The following is a 13,769-nucleotide window of genomic DNA, read 5'->3' as shown; positions in this document are numbered from 1 at the left end:
TACTGTAAAATCCTGAGGGAATGTTCCCACTATTTACCTCTGAACTTTCTGGCAATCAATAAAAGAGGAAAGCAATCAAGATACACAGCTTAGCAGATGTCTGTAAGATTAAACAAACCAGTTGTTCAAAGGAAGTAATCTATTATTAATTGTTGAGAATAATTTTACCTGTAGGTCATCCTTATGAGGACATAGGATAATGTCATCAATGATGTTCTCAACAATATCCTCATAGAATAGTCCTCAATGTGTGTGGATGGTATAATGCCAGCATGAGTCAGTAAAAGCAGTTTTCAAATTTTTCCTTGGGGAAAGATAGTGCATGGATAAAGGTGCCCCATGTAAACAACTTCATAGTGGTGTGGTTCAAACAGGTTAAATTGTTTTGGATGTTAAAGGAGTGGCTGGACTACTTGGACTTTAGGCAATTTTCCAGAAATACTTCTTTTGACTAAAATTTGGTAAGTCCTGAGTGTCAGTAAGTTTGAGGTTATTCTCTCTGGACTGAAGATATTCTCTCATACTTATTATGGCTTTAGTATTCTGCTGCTCTGAGAATAATAGTGACATCCTTCTCATGACATTTGAGAACTTGATAGTAGAGAACTCCTCCTCACAAAGGTGGGTTGACAAAGTACTCAAGGTCAATGACATGATTTTCCTTGGAAAAGAAAATGAAATCTACTCTAACTTACGAAAAAATGGTTACCTGGGACCTCTTAATTTGATGCCGTACGTAGAGTGTGGCTATTCTAATTTTTAATCCAGAAAATGTTTTTACATGCTTATTCTAGTCATTAAAAAAATGTTAAAAGTCCTCATAGAATATTTAAATTTTAGCAGTGAATTTCTCAGTTGAATTTCTCAAGATAAAGCAGTTTGCAAAATGTACCTGTTAGTAACTGAATGGGTTGATTTGTTGTATGAAATCAGTAGCTTTCAGTGTTGAAGATGATTACCTTGGTCCTTTGGCTTTGAGGAACTTGGTGACATGCCATTCTTTCTGACAGCTGTTATAAATCAGGCACAAATGTCTATGGAAGTCATGCAAAGATTTCCCACCAAAAAAAAGATATGCAAAAAAAAAAGATACGCAAAAATTTCCCACCAAAAAAAAATCCTTATTTATATACTTTCAGTCTTAACAAGAATAGCAGGTAAGCTATGTTCATTTTTATGAATAATCCATTTAGGGAATAATTCTTAAATGTGTCTTCCTCTTGGACACACAAGAGTAACAGAGTCAGGTTTAGAACATGTTTCTGACATGCCTCAATTTTGCTACAAGGCTGAGGGACACTCATAGTAATCATTCAGCTAAACAGTCAACCCATTAACTTGTCCTGTGTAGCTTGGTGTCTCTTTTTAGTGATTTTTGTATATGTCATCGATGAGTAATCCTGATACAATTTTTTAAAAAATTGAAATTAAAAATATATCCATGAAGTGTATCTATTTTGCCCTTTCTTTACTTGACAACTCTACCAGCTTATAGTAATTGATATTAATTACTCTAAGATTAACTATGAATTATCAGCAATTGACTTTAGAGAAAACCAGAATGGCTTCTTTCATTTTCCTACACCCCTCCTGAGTGGTCTTTGCTTTTATTCCAGGTCTTTTAGTCACAAATGGGCTTGGAACCAAGGGAATTTTGGCGTAGTAAAAATTTAGAATTTCACTGAAATGACCATCAACTGTTGGTTGGAAATAGTTTTTTTTTCCTTTGCCTTATGCCAAAGCGAAGCTGCCAGGTGATTCTAAGAAGGATGATTTGTCCAAGGGACCAACTGAAGCTTGCCATTATGAGGAGCTCGGTCTCCCTCTTCTGAGCCTACTGACCTGGGGTGGCTTGGCCTACTTCCCTGTGGGTCCTTTGTCTCTCTGATCCCCATGTTCAGTCTTCTTTGCTTCAGATGGAGGGTTGTGCTAACAGCTGCTCTCTGCACCAACCCATCTAACAGCCTGCCTGTGCCCTCATTTGACAGTATTCCTCATTAGGCTTGGACTTGTCCCAAACAGGAAGATCCAATCCCGTGGTTCTTCAAACACGGGACTGGCACACGTGTACAGTCAGGGACCACATAATCATGTTTTGGTCAATGACAGACCACGTATATGATGGTAGTCCCATGAGATAATAATACCAAATTTAACACAAATACTACTGTGTTACAATCGTCTATAGTATTCAGTCCTGTAACATGCTGTGGAGATTTGTAGCCGAGGAGCAATAGGCTATATAGCACAGGGCCTTGGTGTGTGGCAGGCTGTACTATCTAGGTTTGTGGAAATATACCCCATGATGCTTATACAACCACAGAATCACCCAATGATATATTTATCAGAATGTGTCCCTGTTGTTAAGCAGTGCATGGCTGTATATGTGTATGTGTTTGTATATGGGTATATGTGTTTACCAAAATGAAGTCCAGAAAGAAGTGGTAGCTGGGGAAATAGGAATCTTATATGTAGATATCAGTGGTCATTGGTAAATAACTATCCTCTGAAAAATAAGATGTCTGCTGTTTTTAGATAATACAAACCAAAGGTAAACCAGTCAAAAGGCAAACTGTACCCTGCATCGCTCTTCTGTCCCTGCAAAACCCATCTCAGTAACTCTACCCATAAACTGAAATGAATATATTCACAGAAAAAAATCATCTGGGAGCTAAAAGCCCACACTTAAAGCCTGGAGATTTCCGTGACCCAGAGAAAGATGACTTTGTTAACTTCTGGGGCAAGGGTGAGCAGTTGGGAAAGACAGGAGAGGTGGGTACTTAAGGATGGAAGGCAAAAGAAGATAGGAGCTGCCTGTTAAAGAATCAGAGGTGAAGGAGAGTGGGCATCTGTATGGGACATTCTCTTGTGGCCCATGGAATGTCTGGCTAGACAAAACAATTCTGTGCAGTGAGACCTCAGACTTTTCTATAGGCATAAGCACCAGTTAGAAATTTTCTCACATGGATCCACCTAGGGAGAGTACCCAGCAAGGGAAATAGGTTTATTCTGTGGGCTATCCTTTTCTCACTGCCAAATTCAAACAAAAAACTCACTAACAGTCCAGTTAGTGACTGGTCACTAAGAGACCAGTGCCCAGGTCACCTAGAGATTGAGACAGAGAAGGGATCACCACTACCCCACTTTTTCCATATTTCCCCTGCTCATCATTATACTAGATCTCCCACGTGCCAAGTGCTGATTTACTAAATTGGCTGAACTTTTCCAGACAGTTTCCAAATTAATAGTCACTCTGAATTAATAGGACTTGCACTAGTCAGGCATCCCTGTGCATTCTATCTCTTTTACGCAGTGGTGCCATCTGTCATTGTAATACCTGTGTCATCGAGTTTTGAACCATAATACTTATACTTCATCAGCTTCCAAATGGTTCCATGATCTGTCAGCAGTGATCAAGGCAGTGTAATGAGACATGACAGGGCATTTTCAAGCACTTTCTTAGGGAGGTCTAGGAAGGAAAAAGTTGAAGCCAGGGGACATTCGAAGTCATTCCACCTTGAGTCACTCTGGTGAGGTCTGTAATATTCCAAAAGAGGGTTTTTTTAATACCCTGAAGCAAAAATTTTTATATATCACTTTAATTTGGTATGACAGACATATAGAAACATACTGTATAAAACCCTAATACAAGTACTTCCATATATCCATCAGATTGTCTATATAGGTGGGACAAAGCAAGAGAAGAGTTAGGGTAAGAAATAAGGTATGTAGTGACAGTGGGAATGGACATGTTGTTCTCTCTCTCTCTTCTCTGCATGTGTGTGAGAGAGAGAGGGAGAGGGAGAGAGACTTGGAAGGTAGTTCATGTTGAATGGCAGAAAACCTCAGGGATGTGGGTAGCAGAAAGTCACTAACAATTTATTTAGAATCTGTTATCTTTCAGGTGTTAGGATAATGATCCCTTAAGATAACTCCATGAGATTAAATAGCTGAAGGGTGAGTAGCAGGGTTCCTGTTGTTTTCTGTAGATAAAAATGTGAACATTTTTTATAGACAGAGATTGGACCTTGATCAAGGTCACATACACAATCAGCAGACCAGTGATACCACCTTGGACAACTTCAGATTCTAGACTACCTGCTATTTGCATAATAAATCAGGGATGTGGGTATTAGGATTTTTTTTTGCTATGTTTTTGAACTCCATATCCTCTAGAACAGTTTTGGGATGGCTCCACTTCTCAGAAACTATTATCTAAATCTATCTAGCAAGATCTTTTTCAGACTTATTTCCTATCATTTGAAAAACATTTATTCTCTCTTTACCACTGTGGCAGTCTGCCTGGAAATAGATGCAATGTATCATTTTCCACAATAATGGAAGGTGGGCTAGGAATTACCTGTAATTTGTTTCTCCATCCAGGCACGTCAAACTAAGTTATGATGAAAGTGGAGCAGCAACCTTGATCACCTACCGTTTTATAGCTGATGTGATTGTTTTTATGAAGCCTATAACACTTTTAACGCTATAGCTGGGATGATCCTGATTCTCGTCTCAGCAGAATAATATTACAAGAGTTGAGTCAATTCTGATTGCAGAGGACTGGAGAATGGCTTCCTAGTGTCTGGGTTTGAGAGAAAATTACACAAAATGTGCTCCTGTTGTTCCTCCATGGGCTGACCATGTAGGAACCTTCATCCAGCATTCTGCTACCTCCATGAATTATTCTGTTTTCTGTTGGGCAGGAAGGACATGTATTGTAACCAAGTCATTCTCAGATAAGTAGGAATTTAAGATGAAATTCCTTCTAACTATTATATTCAAAAAGAAGACATGAGTCAGTGGTATTAGTGGAACCAGCCTCATTGTTTAGGGAGATTTTGGAGCCAGATACTATAACTGTTTTCCCCTTGCTGAAGCTCTGTAGGAGAAAGAAAAGGCATGAAGGGAAGTATGGAATAGCAATAACATCTCAGCCATGATTCTTAGTATCTAGTTTTACTTGAACAACCATTTACAGAATATTCACAATTGGCCATACTTCTGCTAGGATGCATGGAGAAAAGAAAATGACATACCATCCCTACTAAAATTCTGGGACACTGACCCTTAAAATATTAATATATCTTGACAACTGCTATAAAAATGTGAAAATGCAGATGATGAAATTTCCAGGAAATGTGATTAGGAAAGACTATAAAGAGGTGATATTATTAGGGCTTATCAATGAAGATTGAATGACAGAATGTACAAGGTAAGCCAAGGGATTAGAAGGGTACTCTGGGTGTAAAAGCCAGTATAGCAATGAGCACAGAGGTGTGACACATGGTGATGAGGACATATGGCAGGTATTTATGGGAGAGGTGTGTCCAAAAATTATACCTGGCAAATTTAAGCTGGAACAATATTTTGAAGGGCTAGGAATGCCATAATAAAGAGTTTGGACTCAATACTGTAGGTCATGTCACAGACTTAATTGTCTAGAGGGTCCAGGAAAGAAATATAAATGAGTGACCATGCAGTGACTGTGGTCACTTGGATGTAAGGTGCCTTCTAAGAAAGGCAGCCGGGACTCCATCCCCATAGATGGTGTTTTTTCTAGTGTGTGAACACTGTATTTCCAAATAATACCAATTTCCCAAGAGAAGCCTGGAAATGAGGCTTCATTTTTTATGTGAACTCTCATGATAATTGAATCCTGGTAACTAATAACGTTTTTTTTTTTTTTTTTTTGAAACACCTGGGGGCCAAAAAGAAAGCCATTTTAAAGTTCGTGTCTGTCCATATTCCAGTGGCTTGTAACTGCAACTGGAAACCAATGGAAACCACAAATATTTATACTTAAGCAGCAAGTCAATCCTGTGTGCTTTTAGAGAGCCAATTCTGGGAGCAGATTGGGAGTAGGAAGATGATACTTGAGGCAAGATTGTCAGCTGGAGTCAGAAAGATGATGAAGGCTTGACCTCAGGCAGTTGCAGGGGGGAAGGAAAAGGTGAGTGGAGGTGAGAGCCTTGAAGCACCTTGTGACCACTAGATGTGGGGGTGAGGATGTGACGGCCACCAGAGATGACACCAGGGAGGTTGGGAGACTGTTAACTGTGGGAAGAAAATGGAAGGAGCTATTGTCATAGGTGATGATTCTATTTTGCTTTTTACCTATTCTACATTTGCTTTTATAATGTAGTTTATACTTGCTTTCTACTATCTGTTCCATAATTCTGGAAGAAATTATTTAGAGTAAAGAGAACAGATTTTTTTTCTTAAACCAAATAAGTAACCCTTTTTTTTTCTTTCCATTTGTGTTCCAAGATGAACCATGGGCATTAGCTGCTAGATTTCAGACGCTTTCTCTGTATAGCATTAAATACATTGATACGGTTGAAGCAATGAGCTGAAAGTTTTTAATCCTTGATGGATAGCAGAAGAATGAGTCCAATTCTTTTCAAGTTTGAAGATAATGATTTTTGCCTTTTCTGCCTCTGCTTTTTCCTTCTGCATTTTACATTTTGCGATGGTGAGTCAGACATGCTGTCATTCTATTCAGCAGCTTTGACATCAGCAGCAAATTTGCATGAGCCAAGAAGGTGAAGTTTCTATATATTGTCTTCAGTTTTAAATGGTATTTTTTGTAGTGACGATTTTAGATGTCTCTCCATTAGAACTTCTGAATTTGTAGGGGCCTTCTATATTGTCTGTTGATTTGTTTGTAGGGCCATTGGAATAGAAGTGGGTCAGGTTTCTTGGATGGTGGGGTTATGACATGGAAAGGTGAATGAATTAACTGGACACTGTTCAGTGTACTTATGGGCAAGGTGAATCTACAGCTTGGTCTTGCATAACATGCTGAATTTACTAGAGAAGTGCTTCTCAAATGTCTCCTCTTTAAAATGTTTTAAAAATTATCTCACCGAAGTTAGGATCCATACTGTGTCTGAACAAATGGTCAAAGGTCATGCCCATTTTCCTTTTCCTACACTCAGGCATTTATTTCTCACCAAATAAATTGTCTAAATTCTCATAGATTGAGCAAATTCACATTATGCTATGATGTGGTAAACTTAATAGGGCTTTTAGGTAACTTGCAACGCTAGAAGTAAGTGGATGCATCAGTTGTCTTCACGTATCCCTAGACAGTCATCAGCAGTTGAGGATCCTGCCCCATCTCATTTTCTCCAAAATGATCTATCAGATATCCATGGGATAGGAGGGAATTTCTGCAATATATCCCAGCGTTATCTTCCCTCTGTCTTAGCAGGAAATAATCATTTACATAGGAACTCTGTGCTTAGAGTTTAATAGATCCTGCTCATACCTGAAAAGACTGTCAGGTAGTAGATGGCTTTGAAGCTTTTGCTGCTGGGTCATTGCCAAGTTGGCAGAGAACTGGCAGGACAGTATATTCCTTCCCTTTTAATGAGATTATGTATTCCCTTAACATCTTTTCATTTTTTATTTTAAAATGCTTCAGCATTAATATATTTTGATCTGGTAATATATGCACATGGTAAAAAATTTAAATAGTATAAATTATTCTTTAACATTTCTTAAATAGTGGCAAGGACCCTAGAAAGGAAGAATAAAAGAGCAATTTTACTCCCAGTTCTGCTACTGACTTGGTACCAGTGGGCAAATTATGACATCTTTCTGCATTTTGATTTCTTTACCTGACACCTAGAAATGGGAATCCTTGCCTAATAACACTAGAGGATTGTTGTGAGACTTTAATAAACCTTGTATGTAAAAATGCCTTAAGTGTATAGATAATAGAACACTTTTGTTATAGTTTCCCCTCATCTTAGTTGATTGCCCAACTAACACCTACTGTGTACGTCTCACAGGCTTAGAGAAAATGAAAGAGCTTTCAATTAACTCAATCCTCAAAATAGTTCTATCAGGTAAGTACTGTTTCTCAGTTTCACAGTGAGAAAATGGAGGCACAGAGGAGCTAAGTTCACACAGCTAGAAATTAGTAGCAAAGTTGATTTGAACTTACTGTCTTTTTTCTTATCCTCCCTTCTCTCTCTTGCTTTTCTCTCTCTTTGTATATGTGTATGTAATTTTATATGCACATATAGGTTTATATATGTATACATTTACATACATATATGTATGAATCTATATATCAATCATGATTGTAACTGCCTACTCTTAATATTTTATGCTTTGCATTATGTTTATTTCATTAAACATTGTTTTACAACATATTTTATAATTGCAAAATATATGTCTGAAGAGGACTTAACCAATTCCTGTCAAGTATTCATTTTTATTTTGTGGTCATTATACATAAGATAAATTTCCTTGCTCACAAGTCTTTGTGGGCATCTTAATTATTTCCTTAGAAAAAAACCCAGAGATGTAATTGCTATGCCCAACAGTATGGTCATTTTTAAGGCTCTTGGTATATATTACCACACTTTTATTTGGAAAGTTTATGCCAATTCTGCCTCCAGAATTTCATGAAGATGACAGAGCAATTATAGAAGGCTAGATTAGGACAGGACCTTAAAGATTAGTGTGCGTGTCTGGGAGTGGACTTGTTTTCATGTATTACAGACAGGAAAACGGAAGGTGGATATCTTGTCCAAGGGCACAAAGCAAAATAATGGTGAAATCCAAATATCCTGATTTCTGATCTGGAGACTTTTTTGGTGTCATATAAAAAATAGTGATATTGGTTAACAATAAGCAATAAATGAGGTACGAAATGTCTTTGTGGGAGTGGGAATGTTATTTCAGTCATCTTACAGTACCATTACCAACTGTCACTCTCACATTTTCTGGTTGCTTTATTCTGATGACCCTAGAAGCTAGTCTATATCATTAGAACTAAATCAATCTTGTCCCAAGTAAAAATTTCAAATGGCAGTGGGAAAACTGAGAGGAGGGGAATGAGAAGAGTTCAGGCCACATTTACAAAGCTCCCTGCCATTGTTTTGGGGCTGCATGTCTATAGGGTGAACACCACTTGTTTGCAAAAGACAATTTGTTGCACAAACAACTTAATAGTAGCAAGAATGACAATAAAAATTAAACATAGTTTAAAATAAAATTCTTGCACTACAAGTACAATTGTTTTTAAAATACTTTCACATGAAGTGTGCTTTTTATGTAGTTTTATGTCATAAATACAATTTTGTATTTTGCTTTTTTCACTTCTCAAATTACATCTAAAAAACCATTTGGCTAAACTTGCTTGCAAATTATTTTTAAATTTTAACCTCCCAGTCATGTGTCCTGCCATATTTAATTAAACATCCTCCCTCACTTGTTTTAATCCAAGTCAACTCTAGCTTTTGCTTGGGGAGCCATGGCTGCCAGCCTTGTAGAGAGTTTGCTCACAGCCTGTTTGTTCAGGTGACTTTACCATTTTTCTCATCTTAGAAGGAATGTTGCAAGATGAATGGCTGTTTAACCAATTCTACTTCCAGATTTGGCCGGATGTTAGCTGATCACTGTAAGTTTTAGCCTGGACTTTTGTTTCCTGGGCTTCCTTTGTAGAGATTGGGGGAAGACTACCTAAATTTATATACTTATTTGTCTTTCTTCATTCTGGACATAGTTTTGAGTCCCTGGGTTATTTGAATTGGAATTAGTTGGAAGCTTCCTAGGGTAATCTTGAAGTCAGTAAACAGCCAACAACTATCTTTCTGGCTACAGCACTATTCTGATTATTTCTTTCATATTAATTAATTAGTTTTGATGAGACCCTGATTTTATAATAAAATAACACAGTAGTTTTTCAAGCATATTTTACCAAACTACCTCATTAGGTAAATACTATTAATGAAAGTTGGAATTTAGAGATATTAGGGAGAAAAAATCAGCTTAATTTTGTTATTCAATTTGAAGTGCTAGGAGGGCATCCCAAAGATGGCTTGCTACCCTAGAAAGCGGTGAAAAAAAAAATGGAATTTGTACTTCAAAGACAGCTGGTAGTTGTAAGTACTTGTGATCCCTAATAAGAGAGAGAAAATAGGTATTATAGTATAGATCTTAAGAATGTAAGCTCAGAGTTCAGAGTAACTTGGGTTAAAATATGAATTCCACTTATTACTCTGAGCCCTTGGGCATGTTATTTAATTTTCAAGCCTCAGTTTCCACATCTACGTAACGGAGATTGTAACATCTATGTTGTAGAGTGGATGTGAGAATTGAAGGAGATAATGCAACTTATCAAGAATCAATAATTATCACCTATTGTTACAAGATGGAGGGAAAAACATTTGTAGGTAGTCATAGGAAAAGTCAGCAGAAAACATAAAGGATAAATGGGCAGAGGTAGAGAAAAGGAAAACTAAGCTAGTCCAGGAAGCCAGGAAAAGAGAAAATCTTCAGAAGGAAGAAATGAGCAAATACGACACAGAAGCCAAGGAATGTCAAGATCAGAAAAGGCCTTTGGATTTGATGAGCATGATGTCTCCTGTCACTTCCAAGAGAATGTTGTTTGGTAGAAAAATTGGGCAGAAATCACATTAGAGCACATTAGCAGTGGGAAATGCTTCTTGGGACCCATAGAACTTAAAACAGCTAAGGTGTGTTGCCAAAGATAGGTTATGCTATATTTGGATTATCTATGGACTTGGATTTCACATGTGCTTTCTTGTCCTACATACACCAAAAGGTGACTTCTGTGGTCATATGAAGCTGAGATGTGCTACTGGTTGTAGCCTTTATAGGCTGGCTTATATGTCAACTTCAGATTTAGCAGCAGGTAATTTTTCTTTGGCTACATTTCAGCTGCTTATAGGAAAACAGGATGAAATCAGCAGGCATAGGTTGGGTTCAGTACATTTACAAAGAGTTGATGACATTTAGCTGTTAGGTGCCTACCACACAGGCTTCTTCTACAGTGAGTTCACCTGCAATTAAAATGAAGTTAAATCCAGCCAGTCTTTCCATTCTATGAGCCTGTTTGAAAAGTTACTTGTTGGGATTATCTTTCGATCCCGTTTTGCCTTTGGTTTTATTATTGCTCTGGCAGTCACAGAGATGAGTTTCTTTCTGATGTTTTTGCTGAAAATTCTGGCAGGACAAACCCATTGAACCCTAAATGGAAATGAGAGCTCACTGAAAAGTGCAGATTTTCACAAATGACACAAAACTATGACAGGCATACCGATTTTTATAAGTTTAAAGAGTTTGATTTCACCACAAACAAAAAAGAAACCAACCAGAACCATTTCATGTTTGGAAAAATAATTAAAATCAATTCCTCTCTGTCTCTCATTTTAGAATCTTATTCTTCATGCAAAATATTTCAGACTTTGGGTACCTGTTTGTACTAACATCTGTTTTAAAAATGTCCCTATCTTAGGTTGCTCCTGGTGCTGGTTCAACATTTGTTGCTAATGACCCAGAACATTACAGATGTTTTTTGCTCAGATTCTAAGTCATCTAGTACAGTGAAGGGGTTTGATACAGATGAAATATAATTAATATCTATCCTTGGGAAAAAATGCTGTTCACATTTTCTGCATGAGATGATTGGCACTTTAAAGGGAGGTTTCACCTCCTTTAAAATACAGAAAAGGAAATCTAGGTATTCTGGGCATAGCCCTCTTAATGTTGCTGACAAAATGTTTTGATTTGCAGGCTGTATGCTATCTATGGCTGTGTTCTAGTGTTTATTGGTTTAATAAAAAGTCACTTTACTAATCTTCTATTCACATACAGAACTCTAATCTCAAAGCTGCTATCATAAAATGGTTTACTGGTAAACCCACACATTCTTTTTCTAGAAAGAAATTTAAACAGTTTTGGGAGACACTGATGAGTAACTCTTTTAAAGGTGGATTTGAAAGTGATCATAATAGCTCAAATAATGAACTAATTAACTGTTTGTAGAATCCAGTCTGTGTGCTGAGTATTTTTAGATGTTTTGTGGGGAGATCTCTCTTTATCCTCAGCAGGATTAGAAAAAATGGATATTGTTTGAGATTAGTACCAGGAACCCTTTCAGTAGTCAAGATTTCTCTGGTTTCCCTGGAGAGAAAGAGGCAATTCTGCTCTAAGCATATGAGAGATTTAAGGCCCTTACAATGCATACTGACATTTCCTCATGCCCAGCTCAGGAGAGTAAACCTTTGCAATTAATATGAGAGGTAGAAACAGTGGTACCGGGCTGAGTTTGACTTGCTGGCATAAGTGTTTGGTTCTCACAGAATTTTTAAAAAGTATTTTAGATGGCTTCTTGTATTTAATCACTTTAAGATTTCCCACATAAATTTTGACTCATGCCTCTTAAAAAGTGGATGATCTTATTATATCAGGTTTATATTCCTTTAGGTCACCAATAATTGGAGTTGAATACCAGCTATTTCATTTGATAGCCCAAGGGTCTTCTACATAGCATTAACATTGGCACTCCCTGTTTTTTTAAATTGTCAGGGGTACACATGCAGTTTTGTTATGTGGTAAAATCATGTCATGGGGGTTTGTTGTACAGATTATTTCATCATCCAGGTCTTAAGCCTAGTTCCCATTAATTATTTTTCCTGGTCCCCTTCCTCCTGTAAACCTCCACCCTGTGATAGGCCCCATCATGTGTTTTTTCCTTCTATGTGTTCATGTGTTCTCATCATTTACATCCCGTTTGTAAGGAGGACATGTGGTACTTGGTTTTCTGTTCCTGCGTTAGTTTGCTAAGGATAATGGCCTCCCATCTCCATCCATGTTTCTTCAAAGAACATGATCTCATTCTTTTATATGGCTGTATAACATTCCATGATGTATATGTACCACATTTTCTTTATCCAGTCTGCCATTGATGGGCATTTTGGTTGATTCCATGTCTTTGTGAATAGTGCTGCAATGAACATACATGTGCATGTGTTTTATGATAGAACAATTTATATTCCTTTGGGTATATACCCAGTAATGGGATTGTTAGATTGAATGATATTTCTATTTTTAGGTCTTTGAAGAATTGTCACACTGTCTTCCACAGTGGTTGAACTAATTTACACTTCAATGAATAGTATATAAGAATTTCATTTTTCATCCACAATCTCATGAGCATTTGTTGTTTTTTGACTTTTTAATAGAAGCCATTCTGACCAGTGTGAGATGGTATCTCATTGTGGTACTGAATAGCACTGTTCTAATGATCGTGATATTGAACTTTTTTTCATATGCTTGTTGGCCACATATATGTCTTCCTTTGGAAAGTGTCTGTTCATGTCCTTTGCCAGCTTTTTAATAGGATTGTTTTTTTTTCTTGTAAATTTAAGTTCTTTAAAGATGCTGCATATTAGACCCTGGTCACATGTATAATTTGCAAAAATTTTCTTCCATTCTGTAGATTGTCTGTTTACTCTGTTGATAGTTTATTTTGCTATGCAGAAGATCTTTAGTTTAATTAGTTCCCATTTGTCAAGTTTTGCTTTTGTTGCAATTGCTTTTGGGGTCTTTGTCATGAAATCTTTGCCTGTTCCTATGTCTAAGATGGTATTGCCTAGCTTGTCTTCCAGAATTTTTATAGTTTTGGGTTTACATTTACGTCTTTATTCCATCTTGAGTTATTTTTCAATATGGTGTAAGGAAGGGGTCCAGTTTCAATCTTCAGCATATGGCTAGCCAGTTATACCAGCACCATTAATTGAACAGGGAGTCCTTTCCCCATAGCTTGTTTTTGTCAGCTTTCTTGAAGATCAGCTGTTTGTAGGTGTGGTGGCCATATTTCTGGGCTCTGTATTCTGTTCCAGTGGTCTATGTGTCTGTTATTTTACCAATACCATGCTGTTTTGGTTACTGTAACCTGTAGTATAGTTTGAAATTGGGTAGCATGATGCCTTCATCTTTTTTCT

At 37.2% G+C, this 13,769-nt stretch overlaps 1 protein-coding gene and 1 long non-coding RNA gene across 2 annotated transcripts in view; one reads left to right on the top strand and one right to left on the bottom strand.

Moving 5' to 3' along the window:
* Positions 1 to 13,769, bottom strand: part of LOC126946724 (non-histone chromosomal protein HMG-17-like) — a 1,084,902-nt gene that overhangs the window by 703,840 nt on the left and 367,293 nt on the right. The gene's annotated exons all lie outside the window — the stretch shown is intronic.
* LOC126946751 (uncharacterized) lies at positions 1,116 to 13,235 on the top strand. The gene is made up of 3 exons (XR_007722751.1): positions 1,116 to 6,475; positions 7,800 to 7,856; positions 9,346 to 13,235. It is a non-coding gene; the product is annotated as an uncharacterized LOC126946751 (long non-coding RNA).

This window comes from Macaca thibetana, chromosome 2 (assembly GCF_024542745.1).
Source record: "Macaca thibetana thibetana isolate TM-01 chromosome 2, ASM2454274v1, whole genome shotgun sequence".
Taxonomy (NCBI): Eukaryota; Metazoa; Chordata; class Mammalia; order Primates; family Cercopithecidae; genus Macaca; species Macaca thibetana.
The sequence above is the reverse complement of the archived record's forward strand: the minus strand, read 5'-3'. Positions and strand labels throughout refer to the sequence as shown.